The 13,280-nt window shown below is 47.2% G+C and overlaps 1 protein-coding gene across 4 annotated transcripts in view; it reads right to left on the bottom strand.

Annotated features, from left to right (window-relative positions):
* The window catches only part of LOC144149598 (ATP-binding cassette subfamily G member 4-like), a 103,190-nt gene that overhangs the window by 39,481 nt on the left and 50,429 nt on the right, over window positions 1–13,280 (bottom strand). Inside the window, exon 1 of one of the 4 annotated variants that reach the window (XM_077681239.1) lies at window positions 5,195–5,348. The exons of the other annotated variants lie outside the window; for them this stretch is intronic. The gene's annotated coding sequence lies outside the window, so the exon portion shown is untranslated. Of the gene's footprint in view, window positions 1–5,194; window positions 5,349–13,280 lie in introns of those variants that run through there. 4 annotated transcript variants of the gene reach the window in all.

Here is a 13,280-nt window from a genome sequence, read left to right on the forward strand (position 1 = left end):
CCATGCTGGCTTTTGGCGTTTTTAGTGCCATTTTTTTCGAAACTCAATTCCTGTTTTATTGCGGAAGAACTCCATTTTGCGCGTTATGTTTGTTATAAGTGGTGATTTAGTATGTGTTAGGTAGCTCTAAGTTCGGGGCGCTGCCCATGACCACGTTTAATTAATATTCTCTATCGCCAGGAGACACATGCCACGTAGGGCGCTGTGCAGCGAAGAGTTAGGAAATACGCGGTCAGGACACATCTACACCACCGGTTATCACTGCTATAAGGAACACCTGTGCGTGGGCTACGATGGCAGTTGCTGTGTTGATGGTGTTCTATATAGAATGGGTGAAGAATGAGTGGTCTCTGCTCCTCCTCGATGAAGTGCTCCTTGGTGAAGATTTCGGATGACGTGGAGGCAATTATTTATAATAAAAACTGAAGGTTTAGTTACACTTTTTGCAGTTTACCAAATAAGTATTTGCACGTGGCGGAGGTGAAAGTCGCGTCGTTACTCTGTCAACGATGTTACAACAAGTCAGGGATTGCACAAATTCAGTTCTCTGTCAGCCGTCCTCCCCTGCCTCTTTTAGGACAGGGCTAAATAGCCGTTCAACTAGTGCGGAACTTCCCCTTGGCTGGACATTGCCTACCTATACCGACAATGGACCAATGACATGATGCAAAATTAGGTGGGGAACCCCACAAACAGGCCGGTTGCGTTCCCCCAAACAAACCAGCCGGAATACAGGGTTACCATAACGGTTTATCATAGACACACAAACATTGCTTTAAAAAAACAGGTGTCTTTGGTAAAGTGGAACATCAAAAGGGGTAGGGCACCATAAGGCGGCGACTGACGTTTTTTCCTCGCCGCCTTTCACTCATCTCGCCTCCAAAGGCGCAGGCAGAGGGCCAATTACCTTCAAAACAGGAAAGGGGGGCAAAGAAACATTTCCCCAGACGTAAAGTATTGCGGAGAGAGCCACCGATCTTCCCGTGCGAAAGCATGACGTCAGAGTCTGCGGAGATTTGCAGTTCTTCACACGGGCTCACGCACGTGTTCCTCGGGGCGATAATTTCCTGCTCCTCTGATACGTCGGCACCAGGTCAGGCGGCGATTTCGTAGCAAAGGTGATTTCGTAGTGCCCAGCACATTGCCGCATGTTTCCAGCTCTACGTTTTCCTGGCACTTTTAGAAAAAAAAACAAATAGAACCTCGGGCAGTGGCGCAGCCAGCTTAGGGAAGTCCTCAACGTTGTGTTGCCTTTGACTTCAGTTTCGTTGTTTTCCGATTAACGTTTCATCCATTACATTTTACGTACACACAGAAATTTTACCAGCTGTGCCTTCAAGTGTACAGGAAAACACGAGTGCAACGTTAATCAGGAGGTAATTGGAAAATTTTGCTGAGAGATAAAGGCAGACACTAGATTTGCCTGCATTTGAAAAGTTTTAGTGAGGCTCAAGAAAGAGGAGGAGTAAGAAAAGGAATAAGTGTCCCAATGAAACAGTTCGCATTGGGGAAGAGTCCTTATTCCATGACCCCTTAAGACCGTCCGGCTTCTCGGGCTCTCTTCACCAGCCAAAGCCGGTCGTCAGGGTCCGAGCTGGACAGTGCTCTCTCCCAGTGCTCAGGGGAGGGGAAGGGCAGGGGGTGCAGGTTGGGGTTGTATGTCAGCCCCACACAATATGATGAAGCGTGCCCGTAGCCTCACAGAAGCGACATTGCGAGGAGTAAAGGGGGGGGGGGCATTATGTGTGCTCTAGTTGGGTGGAGAGAGAGAGAGAGAGAGAGAGAGAGAGAGAGAGAGAGAGAGAGAGAGAGAGAGATTATTAGGGAGACGGGATTACGGCCCAGTAACGATCTGTCTAAAAAAGACACTTTAACCATTGTGCTTCAAGTTAGCTCCAGTGTCGGCATAAAATTAGTCCAACCGGCGCGTTTGTCTATCGCGTCCATTAAAAGGGCGGCGGCCATGACCAGAAATCGATGCTCAGCAGAGAGTAATGCCGTAGCCCTTCAACGACCTTACCTTTTCTCTTCCTGATATCTCAGCAGGTTTATTAAGGTCGCCGGTTACCTAACTACAACGCCAAGTAATGCACGCGTTGGAAACATCTCATGGATTTGTCCGCAGAGTATTACTCAAGGGCCACCGAATTAGGTGTTTCCACGGCGTGGAAAATTCGTAGATCGCCGACTCTCTTGTTGTCCCAACATTTACCTATCGGGGCGCTTCCACATCATGCGTTCCAAAATATTTGAGGCATTATGACGGGTTTTGTCGCAGAAATACACCAAGATACTGCAAAGTGCAATTCAAGCACCAGTGCAACTCCCGCCACGCTTCTATTACCTATAGCCTGTAAGACCGCGAAGCTGTGTTCGTAGTATAGCCAGTCAATAGCGGGAAGGAAAGCACCCAGGCACGCTGTTAATTGGGAATGCACGCGCGAGTACTGCCCCCCCCCCCTCTTCCCTGCTGTGGAGCCTTGCAGATGCGCTATAATTAGAAGGTACCCAGCGGATGAACCAAGGGTTAGGTGAGGTCATTTGTTCTTTTTACCTTAATGGCTCGATATAACCACGTTGGACATCCTGATGGGAAGATACGCTGAGCTTTATAGCTTCAACGGTGTGCGTCTGTACCACCGGTACGTATGATCTGTAAACTACTAGGCAAAGGCTGAAAGAAGCTTCAGCAAGTGTTCATGGGTAACACGTTGAACATACCAAGAAGCCAAGGGGTGAACGGGGGAAAGACATTACGTAACGCGCACAGGAAAAGGAAACAAAAAGAAACAAGCAAAAGACAAGTGAACACACAAGGGAAACAAAATAACGGATGACCATTCTGTTAAACCGGAAATGTCATTTCGTCTGTTTAGCACTCGTCATGTGCAATATTGTTCGTATCGCATGGCTGACATGAAAAATAAGCACCAGTTTGTGCTTCAAGGGGGGTTTCAGCTGAAAAGATACGATTGTGTTAGAATACAATGAACCACGTCTAGCTGGTAACAGTCCGAGATAAGAGGAGTCTTCCTGCCATTATAATAAACTAATGGAAGAAAAGGTCGGCGTTTGTTCTAGCGGCATACCTACGCAGCGAGTTCGCTTTATTAATCTAAAACCTTTCAGATATCTTTTGTTTTGTCATCGCGGACTTGGACTGTCGCCCGCAAAGAGTGGCAGAAAGGTTGAAAGCGCAAGGAGGACAATATATCACGCGCGATAGCCCTGGGAAGGCCTGATTGACGCCTGTCTGAACGACATTTGCGGCTGATACTAGTCACAGCTGTGAAATTGTTCTGTTTCCGTGTCACAGAAGTGGTCTTTGCAGGCCTGGAGTCGCCGAAGGAAACGTCAAGCGTGAAGATTGATAAGAAGAAAAATCTGGACACGCGACGAACATCTGCAATGAAGTAATCTCGGATTCTTATCTCGTACTTCGCGCAGTGATATTAAGAGGTAACAAAGAAAAGGTGTTACAGAAAAAAAAGACAATATAAGGGGTGTTTTCTTTCCAAGCGCTCTCTGGACTGACGTGGCTCCAAGACTTCCTCATGCGGTCAGTAAATGTTCTTCCTTCTTCTTCTGTCGAAACGCCATCAAGAGTCAGATCACTTCTTAAATCGATTATTGCAATCAAGTTATCCGCAGGTAGCAAATTTAGACCACACTGAATACTCAAAACGTCGTATTTATTCATACAGCACTGTCATAATCTCTACCAACCGGAACATACACTCTAATTGAGCTTACATCGACGTTTGTAGCTTTCCGTGGCTAGAGTGAGTGCCAATATGTCTAGGATGCCAGAGTGTGATGTTGCCGAGTAGATAGCCGTAATAGAGAAAATATTTAACGGTTTTCCGGCCAGAGTAGACCTAGGCGTAAATGATCAAATAAAGGCGCATACCTTCTTACAAGAATTGCTAAATTTATTCTCACACAATTTGTTTCGGGATAGGTCTGATAACACAAGAATTAAAGCCGTTTCATGCAACGACACTTTCTCCCTAGACGACCATGCATTTGCAGCAGAGGGTACTCTGGTTACGTTTACACGCCGGGAAATATTTTATGACACCGGAAAAAATCCCGGGTCATTTCCCCTAACGCAAAACCTGGGGAGGGGCGAAACATGCTGTATATAAGTGTATTCTTGGCGCACTTGCCTACGGAAATGAAACCTTCGGTAGGTAGCGGTATACAGCTTTGCTTGAAGCACGAAGCGCTCTAGCGCGAATCGTTGGATAACGAGTGTCCCGGTGCGGTCTTTTAGCACTCGTTACGTTCTAGCGCGAGCCGTAAACGAAAGTTTTAGGACCGACATGAGACGCTGACAGTCCGAGCCACTTCGGGGCTTCGCCCCTAAAAAAACTTGGAGGAATGAGAGAGTCGTCGTTGCGGCAAATTTAGGTATGACTTTTTTTCCGAAAACCTATGATGGATTGAAAGCTACCGAGCACTCGCTAAACGTTGCCTTTGCCGCAAGATGCAAAATTCTTTCTCGCGGCAACTGTGTGCGCGAAGGCCGAAATTTTCACAAAAATACCTATATACAGCTTTGTTGTAAAAAAACCAAATCTCTCTTGGTTTGGGGGCTAAGATTTTGTAAGAATTTAAAATCTCGGGCCATCTCCAATCACGTGATACCTGCGGAGGGGCGAAGCATTCGGTGTGTAAGTGTATTTTTGGCGCCTTGGTGTTTTTGCCGACGGAGATGAAACCGTTGCGGGGTAGAGGTATACATCTTTGCTGTAAAAGTCCCTTGTCTCTGAAGCGTGAAGCTCTTTGGCGTGATTAGTAAACGAGTGTCCCGGTGTTTTCTTAGCGTGCGTATCGGAGCGTTCAAGCGCGACGCGTACCGGTGTTTTCTACTACGTGTTACAAAGCGTTCTGGTGCGAAGCGTAAACAAGCGCCCCGGTGTTTTTAGTACGCGGTACGTTCTAGCGCGAGGCGTAAACGAGTGGTCCGGTGTTTTATTAACCAGACTACATGACATGACAGTTACGACGACGACATCACACGCCAACAGCCCCAGCCCCCACTTAGCTTCGCCACTAAAAAACACATCCCCAAATCACATCGCAGAGGAACACCGATACGGCCAATGTGGCTCACCATCGAAGCAACACATCACGGGCTCATAACAAGGAAGCGGCCTATGAATGCATGGAGCGGTGCGCGACCACTGACCGTGTTCGCCGTCGTTTCCCGTTCCCTCCGCCTTCAGCGTGGACGAAAGCGACGCGGAGTTCCCGCACAACAGGACATGGCACGCACGTAGGGCAACGGGTCTCGGAATACGGCAGCAGCTTTTTCTCTTTCGCCGCTCCAAGGCCGCTGTACATACGGCGTGCCCGTTTAAACGACACTCGGCCACGGCGTGGCGGCGTCGCCGCTTCATCGCTTCGTGGGTGAGGGGGAAAAGGCGAAGGGGTGACCAGCGATTACGTGCCTACAGGGGGACGTGAAGCGAGTATATAATTTTGAAGCGAAGCTTCAGCGTCCGTTGTACGCTAATACGTCTTACAGGAAAGCCAACTTTCTCTGACGACGATGAATGATCGCCGGTGAGGTGAAAAAAAAAAAAAAAACGCTTCCCGTGGACGGTATCGAACCAGAATCCCTCGCGTAATAAAGCGGGCGTCTGAAAGATTGCTCTATTTCTTTTTTTTCTTTAGTTGGATTGCTCCATTTCGACATTGCAGAAGCGCAGGTTAAGCAGCAGGTACCGATTTGCGCTGTACACCCCAAACCCAAACGTTAGGCCTGCAGAGTGCACACTCGAGAGTTGCTGTGGCTAATCTGGAAAAGATATGGGTACCCCCCGAGAGCATATGCTCACAGTGTGGTATTCGCCAACCAAGTAATCCACCACAAGAAAGCTTCGCGTTCAACCGTCGTCGTGTTAGACGGAAATGTGCATGATTTCTATTCGACAAGAGAACATCTGCCGCTCTCCCAGTGTCTAACGTAGCACACACTCGCGACATCCTTGAGCGAGCAAAACACTACAAAGCGAAATAAAACAAGCTGTGCAAGCGGTTCCAAGCTGTGCTGCGTACAAGCGGTGCGGGGATCCGTCAGCTCATGTTAGGTTGGGAGGTTAAGCTTTCGATGTGAAGTTCAGTAGGCGCGGAGGGTTTAGGGACGGATGGCAGAAACGCTTCTTTCGTGCCGTTTGCAGTGATGCTTTCCTACAAATTCCAACTCCGACAGAAACCAAAGAAGCGCAAATTTTCTCTAACTCCTGTCACGATACAGCCGCGCGTCGGATGTAGGCGGAACACACCAACGCGTGTGGTAATTGGTCTGTGCTGAATGATGGTGAAACTTGTACGTTTGCTTTGAACGGAAGAAACAACACCCACAGGGAGTCTCACGAAGCTTAGCCGCGGTTTCAGTTGTGGGGATCCTGACGCCATAGCCATTGCGCGATCACTGGGTTTGTGCCATCACGCGGCGCTTTTCCCCTCTCTCCTCCGAAATTCCGGCTCGTCTTGGCGCCTCTGTATAGAGCCGAGCCGTCTCTCAAACTCTTGCGTGAGGTGAAGCCTGCAGAGGACGTTGCGGAAATAAAATACTGTCACGCAGCGGGCGCTCCGCCCTGGTAGCGGAGCTAACCTCACCTCATTGGTCCGTTTGAACGAGGCCCGAACCCGACTCTCGCTGGGAGGCGAACGCGCGCCCTGCGCGGGGGTCCGTTCGGAGAGACGCTTCCAGGACGCCGAAGGCATTGGCCGAAGGTATGTGACGCTTTCTTTACCAGCCGGCGGCAACTCTGTTGCGCCGGCGAAAGCCCACCAGCCCTTCCGGCTGCGGCCCGTGCCCAAGGCTGCTCCTGTTGTCCCTACGCTTGCATATAGTAAGGCCGTACCTACCACTCGATGAACACGCCGTGCGGTACGCGCCTGTGAGCGAATGGGCCCCGTCTCCCTCGCTGCTGCGAGCCGATCCGGCCAGCACGGCGATGCGCGCGCGCACAACGAGCGCGCACCCCGGAATTTGCCCTGACAGAAGAGCCCACTGGCTCTGCGCCGACGAAACGTGCGCACTTGCGCGTGGCGCCCCCTCGCCCCTTTCACCTAACGGGAAGTACGTACCTGTGCTGTAAATGGTGTAATTGGGACTGTAAAATATGTGTCTAGAACGTTAGTATAAAATAAACGTCTTCCCTCCGTACCCTGGGCATATTCCTTTGTCGCCCCTTTCTCCACCTGCCCAACAGAGGCGGTGTTGATTTGGGTGACGGCGTTTCAGTATCGGGAGCGTGCTCGAATAGCTCGAATCCGCGGTGGTTCCTCGCAGTGTGCATGAATGCCTGCCTTGTGCAAAGCTAGCGTTATGCATATTGTGAGGTAGAGAGACCACACAGTACATTTCTACGAACATTTAGAAGCCATATTTAGAACAACGAAGGTTTCTACTCGTAAATATTCTTCACAATTCATGCCTCCCGTAGAGACCCACTTAGTGAGATATTATGGTATGGGGTGATTCTCGCTTATTTTTTTCTTATCTTAAGCTGTTCTCCCTCACAACGCCTGGCTGTCAATTTCCGCATTGCTGATCAACAGTGTAACAATGATGAACAGCACTTTCAGCTGGAAGCCTTCAATCTCTGGCACTCCGCTAACTACTTGAGTTACACTGAGAGTTAATGTCGGCTGCTTTAACAGGGAATCGCGCCTTTGAAATCATTTCGTGTTTGGGTCGGGCTAATTTATCGACTGCATGCAGCGACAGCTTCGTTTTCTGCCACTAGTCCCATTCAAGGTGGTTCGTATCACAAGCTTGACAGGCAAACAAACACTTCAGTTTATGCCTCAGGCGGCGTCACAGATAGCAAGATAGGCTTGCGTGGGAACACAATGAGCAAAATCTCCCCAACAGTTAGAAATTACAGGGGTCTCCTCTGTGATAATGATTTACTGATACAAGCAAAAATTGAACTGTCGCTCCAGATTAAAAACACCTATTCAGCGAAATCGATTTATTGATAGAGAACATAGGAGCTACTTTGTTTTCTGGCCACCACGAACTTATATTGTCGCCCAAAAAACGGCAAATACCTTTAAAGGGAAATGTTGTCAATATCACACGCGATACATTTGGGAGCATGTGACTGGCACATTTACCTATGCCCCACTTGCACGGTGGGCCGGTCACAGCTCAGATATTGTTTTGTTCCCTGTCACCGATGTTGTCAAAGGAAACGTTAAAGAACAAAATTAAAAGGACAAAACCGTGGATGCGTGACCCAACCCCAATGAAACATTCGCTAAAACATAAGTCGTATTCGGTGACTTGATTTCTGATGGTATGGTATGTGATAGGCCGGGCGGCTCAATCGAAGGGCAGGCAGAATGACAGACAGGTCAAAATGGCGGGGTTTTGGTAGCCCAAGAAAAACTATCGTCTTTAAATACGCAAATAAGTGTTCAGTCGTTACTGGCACCTTCAGGTACACTATACTGTTCGAAAATTAACCCCCTACCGTAATGACCTATGAGCGCTTTAGGAACCTGTAATAAATAAATAAATAAATAAATAAATAAATAAATAAATAAATAAATAAATAAATAAATAAATAAATAAATCTCGGAACCGCAGCGCAGAACAACATCCAAATGAATAACCGGGGTCACCATGCGCGTGACATGCCACAGGATCATCAATTCGAAGCAGGTCTACGAACGAAGTGGTTCCCGACAGAGGCCGTGTTTGCCGTCGTTACTCGCTCACTCGGCCTTTCACGTGGACGAAAGCAACGCAGCATCTGCGCACAACACGCCGGAGTACGGAGCTGGCGTTTCCTCTCTCGTCGCTTCGAAGTCCTTTGACCTGGCGCTGCGTGGTAGTGTCAAAAGCGTCTGACGCGCTGTACACGCGCTGCCCTGATTTAACGAGACTCGGCGGCTCGGCCCTGCGCCGCCGGTTCGCGGATGTCTGGGCGAGGAAGAAAACACGCTGCGAAGCGCCACAGCGACTACGCGGACTGCGGGGTTTTCATTACAGGAAGTGAGCCCCATTTCCCCTCCACCAATTCCTATCTCCGAACAGAGTCACAATAGCTGTGTGCGCACCAAGTAATACCAATAGAAATCAAACAGCGACACGGAAATAAAGGATACCTGCTACAAGCTGTAGTCGTTATAAGCGGTGGGCTCTCGTATGATTTTATCCTTTAGGGACTGGCGTCCTCAATTTAGGACGTGAACCCAAAGCCTTTTAGCAATTTGAGAACAAAACCAGAACAGCTAGTTCTCTGAGAAATAGTTCTTCAATGGTGCCTTCATTTGTTTCCTGAGCTTAAACGCTAGAAAGAGGAAGGCATTGACGTGATGGTCAAATTGGCGTAAGGGTGACCCCAAACACTGAAATCTTATTTTCATTACATGGCTGTGAATCTAAAAATACTTGCACTACCAGCCTTATTTTTTCGATGTGGGCTCAGTGCTTTCCAAAGTTCAGGAAAACAAGGAAAAAAGTTGCTGCAGTAAAATTTAAATTTTTATGTTTAATTACTCGCATCACAAGGTTAACTCTTCATTTGCAGGCTTATGATGTCCATTTATTACAAAAAACATATACAAAACATTTTTTATAGAAAAAAAACCATGGCGGAAAGGGTTAAGAGCATGGTATGTGGAGGTTATGTAGGCGTAGAGGGTGAACAGACCAAATGCCAAAAAATCATTGCTTTTCTTGCGTCGAGCGTTTTCTTCAAAGTATGCTCGGCCAAAGCAGAGAAACACTGAACAGTTTTATTTGAACGTACTTTGGTGTAGCAGCGAGTCTGAAGAAAGCGGAATATCCGTGAACGTGTGTGAACTGCTTGTGGAGAAGGTCGATGAAATTTCTGGGCTCGGAACAGAGAAAACGCCGCCAACAGAAGCGCCCCTCGTAGCCTAGGCCCGAATTTCACTCGGTTCCACGCAAATGTAAAACCCGGAAACAGCGAAACCAACGTATCAGGGAAGAAAATTAAGTGTAAGGCATTAGAGGTGTGATGAAATTGAGAAGCAAAAAACCACGGCAAGAAAACTTTTGCCATAAAGTATAAAAACCACGTAGGACATATTTATTGATGTTTATTTTTCTCCCCAAAGACTGCCGTACCCCATTAAACCCTCTGAAGAAGCGAAACTTTTGTAGCCAATGTTGCGAACCAGAAAAATACCGGTTGAGTTACGGTTCGGTGGCGGTGAATTCATTTCGTTCCGGTTCAGGTCCGCTTCAAGTAAATGACGGGGCGGAACCGGTTCACGAACTCCTTCGGAAGCTAACCCGTTAGCGAACCAGTTGAAATTAAAAATTATGTTTTTTCCAAATAACAGTGGTGCATCTTCAAAGAAAAGCTTTATATGATTGGGCCAGACATAAGGAAAAACAAATAAAGTAATGGCGAAACCGAAACATTGCACGCCGCCAGTGCTGAATTATCCTATTTCGTAATGTTCATTAGGTGATTCAATGTCTGTTTTTAAGCAATCTTCTCAACACTACTTCCCACAAGAATTTACCTTACGTTTACATCACCTTGACTCCGCTAAAAAAAACATTTATGGAATCTCCACCAGTCCCGCGCTTCAATATTCAATTAGCGTAATATTTGTATGTCGGCTGTACCCAGGCTCTACCATGTCCTTTTCTGCGTTTAGAAGAAAATCCTGTGGCTGCTGTGAGGGGTATACTTGTAATTATTTATTACACTCTGATCTGTGGACATTTGACACTTTGGCGTCGATTTAAACCCTCGTGCCGCATCTTTTGAACGCACTTCAAATTCCACGTTCGTGAGATAGGTTTTCACATTCTTCCGCTGTCGAAATGAGTGGCGGGTGGTGGTTTAAAAACAGAATCTTATCAAGCATGGTCGAGCTATAGAATGAAATCCCCTGTTTTTAATGGAACGGTTAACTCTGCACATTCCGGACACGACACGAGCAGGCATTTGAGCGGGTAGCCTGCACGGCAATTTTTCTATGTTAGCCGCAGAATTTGCCCAAGGGCATTTCTATAATATGAGTTACTACAATATGATGTATTTATTGCATGGGCCCGCCACTAGCAAGGTTGCTATGGGCCCAGATGATGTATTACAAATCAAAATGTATTCCCTTCTTGGTAAATAAAGTTGAATTGAATGGAATTGAAGTTAAAGTGATTTTACACCGAGCTTCTAACGTCGCTTATTTCACTACTTTCAGTTTTCCAGAGCCTAGGGCAAATACTGTGTTTATAATTCTACATTACATGGAGGTAGTTACGTCTACTGTCACTTATACACATTTTTTCATCGTAGTGAATGCTAGCAGCTACAGCTGCTGATAACTGACTGAAAGTTAAAATGCACCTTGAATAATGGCCACAATTAATAGTGTTCTATTAACAGGCTTCGTTTCTTTAAGAAAGCCAACGCATCCAAGGGTCTTTGTTTTGAGCCATTTCCAATAGAAGAATGCGCAGGTCCGAGTTTACCGATAGCGCGACCGCATAAACAGCAGCCTTCGCCCGCTCTGTTTACAATATTCTTCGGCGCAGCTTAACTTCACCTAGTCTTTAAGGAGTACTATACTTTTGTTCCATGACGGAGAGTTGGTCTTCAGGACAAAATACACCAACAAAATACACCAGCGCTTTGAGGGCTCCGGATTCATGCCCAGTATCAGCGTGTCCAGAAATCTTTACGGACGGACGTTTTCCTTTTCTGTCTTCGTCGTATACGCCACTGCGGCTGTGATCTAGCCTGCGTCGCCGGGCTAAACAGCGCAACGCCTCAGTAACAGAGCTACTACGGCGGGTTAACAGATTGTAGATTGCGTTAATCGAGAGCTTTGTTTTGTGCCACTCGTCCTGAGCGACCTGGTTAGTATAGCATAATTCAAAGGCAAACTAAGGCCGCGTATCTGCTGACTTCGCTGCATATGTCGAAATACAATAGCCTTCTGCCGCCGCTGGGACGTACCTGCTTCTCCTCTCTCCCAGCCCATCTTTCACCTCCAGATGTGAACCACACCTAGCGGATTTTGGCTTACCTTCGACCGCCTTACCAGTCTGCAGAACAAGAATGAAGCCGCTGTTCCGACTAACTCATCGATAAAGCTAGGGGCCGGCTTTAGAAGAAGAAGAAACGAACCGGACGTATTCGTGCTGCACCTTTGCCCACACACATGAGATGCGCCTTCGCGGCCACGTACCTGCCGCAATGACCACGCCGACCTCCGCCCCGTGAGTCCGATCCCCATCTTTATGTACGTCTGTGGCACTAGACCATCGAGGCCTTATACAAAAGGCGGCGGATCGTCCGGGAGAAACTGACAGATATGATCGGCAAGGTTGAAGACTCTTCGCGTGGAGCCAGTACCCATACGTGAGTTGACTAACCTGCTAGAAACTCTGACTGAAGAAAACAATTCGTTCACCGAGATTAACCGAGAAGTAGAAAATACCGTGGACATTGAGAAGCTTGAATCGGAGATGTCTGGTGCATTTGATGTTGAGGGCATGGTAATATCGGCAATAGTTGAACTGGAAATTAAAACAACGGAGACCATAACTAACCGGCAAGATATAATTATGTTCATCAATACCCGAATAACGTCAGGCAGCGAAAAAAAATACGTGAACAGAAAACGAAAACAATAATACTCTTGTAATCTAAAAACAAGAAGACCAGTGCAAACGCGAACTGAAATCTGAATGTGTGCCACCTGCAAAGGACAAGAGTCTTGATTTATGTATCGCAACTAACTTGTGCAGTCCGATGGACAATAACTGCCCAAAAGAAGTAGGACTGATTCTGGGTGCACCGAGACCGGCACTGACAGAAACCACAGTTGACGACTCCGACGGCCGTGAACTGACATCAGAAACAACTAATATGTTGGCGTGTCTTCTTGAAACCACATTTATTACCGGCACCGAAAACTGGCATGAAGTAGGAAGAAGCGTATTTCCGTTTCGTCCATTTATATTACCGGTTTCCTGGTCCAGTGCATCACCTTAAACATCTCAAATGTCTCGAGAAAAGCGCAAAAGGAGCCGCCATACCTGATGAAAATAAAATGAAGACTGGTTCATCGTGCAACACGACTCATTCAAGACCCAAGAATCAAGAGGATTCGGGTTCTAAGGATGAATATAAAACACCGATTGGTCAACAGCGCAAGGACAGCCGAGAGATTAAAGCGAAGAAGACAAAGGGAGACAGTGCTTTTGAATTCAAAAAAAGTCTGCAGAACTGAACAAAGAACAACGAAAGCAAACTTCTGCG

The sequence above is a fragment of the Haemaphysalis longicornis genome, unplaced genomic scaffold, assembly GCF_048455015.1.
Source record: "Haemaphysalis longicornis isolate Haplotype H1 unplaced genomic scaffold, Haemaphysalis longicornis Haplotype H1 scaffold_8, whole genome shotgun sequence".
NCBI classification, from domain to species: Eukaryota; Metazoa; Arthropoda; class Arachnida; order Ixodida; family Ixodidae; genus Haemaphysalis; species Haemaphysalis longicornis.